Raw genomic sequence first — 7398 nt, forward strand, 5'->3', positions numbered from 1 at the left:
CATATCTTTTTCAAAATCAATTTCAAAAATCTTTTCTAACTTCTTATCTTTTCAAAATTGATTTTCAAATCTTTTTCAACTAACTAATTAACTTTTTGTTTGTTTTACTATTTCTTATCTTTTTCAAAACCACCTAATTACTTTTCTCTCTCTAATTTTTGAAAATTCCTCACCCTTTTTTCAAAATTCTTTTTAATTAACTAATTGTTTCAAATTTTAATTTTATTTTACCTCTTCTCTTAATTTTCGAATTTTAATTAACAATTAAAATAAAAAAATAATTTTTCCTCTTTATTAAAATTCGAATTTTCTTCTCTCTCTCTCTCATCTCTTTCTATTTATTTATTCATTTACTAACACTTCTCTTCATCTTAAAATTTGAACCCTCTCTTCTCCTCTGTGTTCGAATTTTTCTCTTCTTCATTCTTATTCTTCTTCTCTTCTACTCACATAAAGGAATCTCTATACTGTGACATAGAGGATTCCTCTTCTTTTCTGTTCTCTTCTTTTTCACATGAGCAGGAGCAAGGATAAGAACATTCTTGTTGAAGCTGATCCGGAACCTGAAAGGACTCTGAAGAGGAAGCTAAGAGAAGCTAAAACACAACACTCTGAAGAGAACTTTACTGAAATTTTCAAAAAAGAAGTAAAGATGGCCGAACCCAATAACAATGGTGGAGGTGCAAGGAAGATGCTTGGTGACTTTACTGCACCAAATTCCAACTTCCATGGAAGAAGCATCTCAATTCCTGCCATTAGAGCAAACAACTTTGAGCTAAAGCCTCAATTAGTTTCTCTGATGCAACATAATTGCAAGTTTCATGGACTTCCATCAGAAGATCCTTTTCAGTTCTTAACTGAATTCTTGCATATCTGTGATACTGTTAAGACCAATAGAGTTGATCCCGAGGTCTATAAGCTTATGCTTTTCCCTTTTTCTATAAGAGACAGAGCTAGAATATGGTTGGACTCTCAACCTAAAGATAGCCTGAACTCTTGGGATAAGCTGATCACGGCTTTCTTAGCCAAGTTTTTTCCTCCTCAAAAGCTGAGCAAGCTTAGAATGGATGTTGAAACCTTCAGACAGAAAGAAGGTGAATTCCTCTATGAAGCATGGGAAAGATACAAGCAACTGACCAAAAAGTGTCCTTCTGACATGCTCTCAAAATGGACCATCCTGGATATATTCTATGATGATTTGTCTAAATTGTCCAAGATGTCATTGGACTATTCTACAGGTGGATCTATTCACCTGAAAAAAATATCTGCAGAAGCTCAAGAACTCATTGAAATGGTTGCAGATAACCAGTTCATGTACACCTTTGAAAGGAATCCTGTGAATAATGGGACTAAAGAACTGAAGATTGATGGTTTAGAAGTTATAGTAAACTCTCGTTCTAAGTATAGTTACTAAACCAAGCAATCAACCTTTCTTACAAATGTTTTGGTTGTCACAAGTACCAAACCCCTAAATAAATTGATAACCGAAGTATTTAAACCTCGGGTCGTCTTCTCAAGGAATTGCAGGGAGGTATGTTCTTATTATTGGTTATGAGTTTGTAAATTGGGGGTTTTAAGAATGAGGGGCAATTATGATAAATGACGAATAAAATAAATAAATGACTGTAAAATAAACTCTTGGCAAGGTACAAGAAATTGGAAGTCCTATCCTAGTTATCCTTATCAATGATGATGAAAATTGAATCTTAATTCCACTTAGTTAACCTCTGCTGGTGCAAAGGAAGGTCAAGTGGCTAATTAGATTGATCTTCAAATCCTAGTTAATTCCTAGAAAAAGATTGGGATTATAGAAGTTCAAGCTAATTGGCAAAGATAGCGGTTATTGATCATGTTGAGTTTGATAACTCAAGAGTTACTGATTTCCTAACCAAAACCAAAAGGGAATAAAATCTACTTGAATGAAAATAAATTGGATAAAGCCAAAGCATCCGTAACATATAAATCTGAAAGACCTCAAATTATATTAAATAAAAATGTCAATTCTAACATGGACAATATCATCAGCCAATTGGGCAACATCAATCAAACACAAATAAAAATATCAGAGTAAATAAAAGTAGAAGTGAAACATAAATTATTGAACCTGATGAAGATAAAATAATCCTGAATTGAAAAGAAATCCTAATCCTAAAACCTAAGAGAGAGGAGAGAACCTCTCTCACTAAAAACTACATCTAAAACTAAAATTGTGAATTATGAAAAGCATGTTGAGTCTCTGCATGTTCCCTGACTTTAATCTGTGTTTCTGGGCCGAAAACTGGGTTGAAATCCGGCACAGAATCTCTGCCAGCGACTTTTGTAATTCTGCAGATCGCACACGTCACGCGGACGCGTCATTCGGCGTTTTTCTTTTCCATGCGGGCGCGTCGTCTATGCCTCCGCGTCGCTTCTACTTTTCCAATCTGCACGTCTGCGTCACTCATGCGGCCGCGTCACTGCGAATTCCTTTCTTGCACGCGGTCGCATTACTGACGCGTACGCGTCACTTCTCGCTGGTCATCTCCTCAATTTCTTGTGTTCCTTCCATTTTTGCAAGCTTTCTTCCCAATCTCTCACTCATTCATGCCCTATAAAGCCTGAAACACTTAACACATAGATCAAGGCATCGAATGGTAATAAGAGAGGATTAAGATTAGCTAAATTAAGACCAAAGAAGCATGTTTTCAATCATGTAATAATTTTAGGAAGTAAATATAAATGCATGCTAATTATATGAATAAGTGGGTAAAGACCATGATAAAACCAAACAATTAAACACATTGTAAACCATAAAATAGTGGTTTATCAACCTCCCCACTCTTAAACATTAGCATGTCCTCATGCTAAACTCAAGGAGACCAAATAAATGAGTAGGGAAAGGCAAGACTTATGCAATGCAACCTATGAATGTGAATGCAACTACATGCAAAAATGATTCTACCTACTTGGTGAAAAAGTAAATAAATCTTTCAAGAACAAATATGAACTGGATTTCACTAATTCAAATCACAAAATACAATATGAATAACTTGCAAGAAAAAGATAGCTCATGAAAGCAGGGAACATAGAGTTGAGCGTTGAACCCTTACTGGTAGTGTATATCACTCTAACTCTCAAGTGTCTAGGGTCAATTCTCTCAATTCTCTACTAATCTTGCTTTCTATAGCTTGCTCTTCATCTAACAATCAACAAAAATTTAATGCACCAATACACAAATCAAGAGGTCTTTTAAGGGTTGTAATGGGGTTAGGGTCAAGGTAGGATTGTATTTGGCCAAGTGGATTAAAATCTGAATCCTTAATTAACATAAACATTCCACCTAACTTAAGACAATACATTTAATTAAAATGCAAAATCTAACTTCCCATTAATTGTGCTTTCCACATGTTCATGCATCCTAAAATTGAGTTTAGTACATATGCATTGATACCAACACTTACTTTGGGGCATTTTGTCCCCTTTTATTAATTGCTCTTTTCTTTTTCTTTTTCATTTTTTATTATTATTTTATTTTATTTTTTTATTTTTCTCAATGCATATGATTAAAGTATTGAATGCAATAATATGTGCTCAACTATTATTTTGCACATTTTCACTAAAATATACAACACCCAATTATTCAAACCAAATATTTTCAAACCCAACTTCCCCACACTTAAATCATGAGCACTTTTACTAGTCTAAGCTAACCAAGGATTCAAATTAAGGACATTATTGTTTTCCGCTTAGAGTTAGTAATGAGCTAAAGTAAAGAACAAATGGGTATATTAGGCTCAAATTGATTTGCAAAGGATAATGAAAGGTTAAGGCCATATGGGTATGTAAGCTTAGTGAAACAAGGGCCTCAATCATATCAGTACATGCATACATCAAACAATGGAAATATAGAAATAAGCAAGACAAAGATCACAATTTGAGAGGGAAAAACACACACCAAAAATAAAATATTGGTTGATAAAATGCAACCAATCAAATAGGCTCAAAATCTCACTGGTTTTGTGTTCGAGCTCTAAACTATGTTCCAAAATAATATTTCTTCAAACAAGTTTTTCAAAAAGTTTTATTCAAATTAGTGAAATACTATAAAAATTTCTTGAAAAAGAAAATATTACTTTAACCAAGTGGTAAAATATGCACAAAAAATAAATATGCAATCAAACATGCAAATGCAACAATAAAAAACAAAAATTGGTGTTGATAAGAGACTAACTAACCCATAAAGATCGGTATCGACCTCCCCACACTTAAAGATTGCACCGTTCTCGGTGCATGCTGAGATGTTCATGTGGATGGGGGTTGTGGTTCCTCAGCTGGGGCTCTTTTGGTTCCTTTCCTTGCCGGTGGTTTGGAAGTAGCTTTCTCTCTACCCTTCTTGGTGGCCATCCTGAAAAGGGAAAAAGAAAGTAACTTTAAAAGCTAAGGGTTAGAGCAAGGAAGAGAGCGGAAAAGGTGGTAATCAATGCACAATAAAGAGGAATGACATTACCACATGGTCATGACTACATGTGAAAAGTTCATCAATGGAAATATAGCAAGTGCATGTAATAACAATTAAATGCAAGATGTTGATTGGCATGCTGGCAAAGGCATGAGTAACATAGATCAAGCATTCAATGTCCAAGTTAGATTACCAAGTCATTCAAACTAACAACATGTTTGTAATGACAATTATATATAAGGAATATGATATGAAAAAGGGTTTCGTGAAAAGCAGGCATTCAGAGTAGTAGGATAAAAGATACTAAAAAATAGTGCATAATGCCATACGGGTGTTTTCACAAACACTTAGCATACATGGTAAATAATCTAATGAAAATAATAAATTGAACATGCAAGCAACCCTTTAAAAATTAAAAGATAATTGCCAAATAATTTTTCAACAATCCACAATGACCCAAATAAATTTTCAGCACCAATGAAGATAATGCAATGAATGAGGGTGTGCAAATAAATTGAATGAAATAGAATAGAAGTGAAGAGAGATGAGAAGTGAACTAGATGAAGAAGAAGAAAGTAAGAAAAGGAGGAAGAAAGAAGAAAAAAATAAGAAAGGAAGAAAATAATTAGATATAGGGAAGAAAAGATAAGATATTTGGCTGCTTTGGAAAAGTTGTGCGGCGCAAGCGACGCGGATGCGTGGGGGACGTGGTTGTGAGACTTGCGCTTAAATTAATCGACACGGTCGCGTCGGTCACGCAGACGCGTGACTTAGGTTATGCTACTGGCGCGAGGTCAACCTCGCACTCGCGCAACTCTCTGTTCGAATTTTTTTTTATTTTTGCCAAATTTTGGGTGACGCGTTCGCGTGAGTGGCCATACGAAGGATATGACGCGGACGCGTAAGCCATGCGTCTGTGTGGGAAGAATTTGTGTGTTCAGCACCGATCCATCACCACTCTAGCACAATTTTTGGTCGTGCACCCATTTTACGTCGAATTCCAGGGCACGCGGCCGCGTGAGTGACACGGACGCGTGGCAGGCCAATGTTTGCATTTGACGCGGACGCGTCAACGACGCGGTCGCGTGGATCAATTTGTGCCAAAGGCACGCCTCCAGCCACGCTCTTGTGTGATTCTCTGTTCACTTTTCGTTTCTCCCTAAAGCACCTGCGACGCGGACTCATTAGCGACGCTATCACGTCGCATGCGAAATTTTTTTTTTATGAAAAATGCATAATGCAGTATGCAGAATACAATGCTTAATGTGAATGCTATGCATGATTCCAGGTTCAATAAAGTAAAATAAAACTCAAAAACAAACAAAACTAAATAAAATTAAAATTGCAAAAGGAACGATCATACCATGGTGGGTTGTCTTCCACCCAGCACTTTTAGTTAAAGTCCTTAAGTTGGACATTCTGGTGAGCTCCTTGTCATGGTGGCTTATGCTTGTACTGATCCAGGAATCTCCACCAGTGTTTGGAATGCCAGCATCCTCTGGGGTCCCAAACAAGGTACGTAAAGCCCTTACGTGAGTTCAAAAAGGCTTCAAGGCTCCCGGAGTGTTGAATGTCGGGATAGATTCAAGGATCCCAAACTCTACTTTTACACCCATCTTTGTCTTGATCTGCATTTTTGCAGCCAGGTGGTGAGTAGTCTGAATTCTCACTGGTGTGACCAATCAACTTCCGAGATCCTTGCAATTGAACATGATACCAATCCGTGCACTTCAAGTTGAAGCGTGGAACCTTATTGAACCTTGTGCACCAGCTCTGAGTATGAGCCATTTCCCTTTTACTCTTAAAGCCGCAAAGAGCTCTAAGCTGGCCGTCTGTTTCAAGTAAACCATATTTAAGTGGAAAAATAAAGATAAGAGTCAAGGATTTTACCCACTTGAAGTCTGTGTTGGTTGGTAGTGGCCTTGGGATCAGTGTTTTTAGTGGTTCTGCAAGCTCTACTCCCTTGTGGTTTTCAGTGAATTCATCTACCTCTTTGCAAATTTCTTCAACTTCACCCATGTCTTGATCAAAGTCATTGATATCTTCCTCATCACTTGAGTCATAAACAGGAGGTTGAGAAAAGTCGACCTCTGCATCATCTTCATATTCACTTGGGGAAATTTCTTCCATCTCCAAGAATTCACTTGCGGATGCAAGTAAACAGAACTTGACTTGTGATCATCATCATCAAGGAAACATGTGTCTTGGGTAATTCCGTCTAGTTCCCCATAAGATATCTGCATTGGGGGCTGCGCAACATCCTCTTTAGCATCAATTGTAACATCCTTGACGGAATTCTCCACAACTCTGGATTCAGGTGGTGGTTCGGCATCTCCTAAATCTTCAACCAACTCTTCTTCTTCTACAATGACAGCTTCCTCTATTTGTTCCAGTACGAAGTTATGCTCTATGCTGTCCACTGGAGCTTCTAGTGTCTTTTTTGTGCTGCGTTCTTCATTAGATTCCCCACATGAAGCCATGGGAGTCTGTTGAGTGTCTGAACGTCTGGAAGATAATTGATTTATTGCTTGCTCCAGTTAGGGGTGCACAGACCCAGCCCAGCCCGAAGGCCCGGCCCGGTCCCAAACACTTTAGGAACTAATTTGGAGTGATTTCATCGGGTTTAGGGTCGGGTACGGGTCTCAAAAAAATAGACCCGGTCATTATTTCGGGTCGGGTCCGAGCCATAGCTCGGGTCACCCGAAGTCGGCCCGGTGGCCCAGTCATCATACACAATTAATATTTTGTGTTATTAGTGATGGATCATGACTATTCTTACATGGAATTTAAGTATTGTAAACCTTAATTTTTGTGTTATTAGTCATTATAAGACTATAAGTTAATGTTTTATGTGTAGAATGCATAAGATTTTAAACTAATACATAAGATTGTGTTATTTGTATTGATTTAAATATGTGGTATTATTAGACAATATTAGTATTGATTGTGGTTATGCTTTA

The 7398-nt window shown here is 37.1% G+C and overlaps 1 non-coding gene across 1 annotated transcript; it reads right to left on the reverse strand.

The window, feature by feature from the left end:
* Positions 1 to 1054: 1054 nt before the first annotated feature.
* Positions 1055 to 1158, reverse strand: LOC112793685 (small nucleolar RNA R71). The gene has a single exon (XR_003198386.1). It is a non-coding gene; the product is annotated as a small nucleolar RNA R71 (small nucleolar RNA).
* Between the last annotated feature and the right edge of the window lie 6240 nt (positions 1159 to 7398).

This window comes from Arachis hypogaea, chromosome 3 (assembly GCF_003086295.3).
Source record: "Arachis hypogaea cultivar Tifrunner chromosome 3, arahy.Tifrunner.gnm2.J5K5, whole genome shotgun sequence".
NCBI lineage: Eukaryota > Viridiplantae > Streptophyta > Magnoliopsida > Fabales > Fabaceae > Arachis > Arachis hypogaea.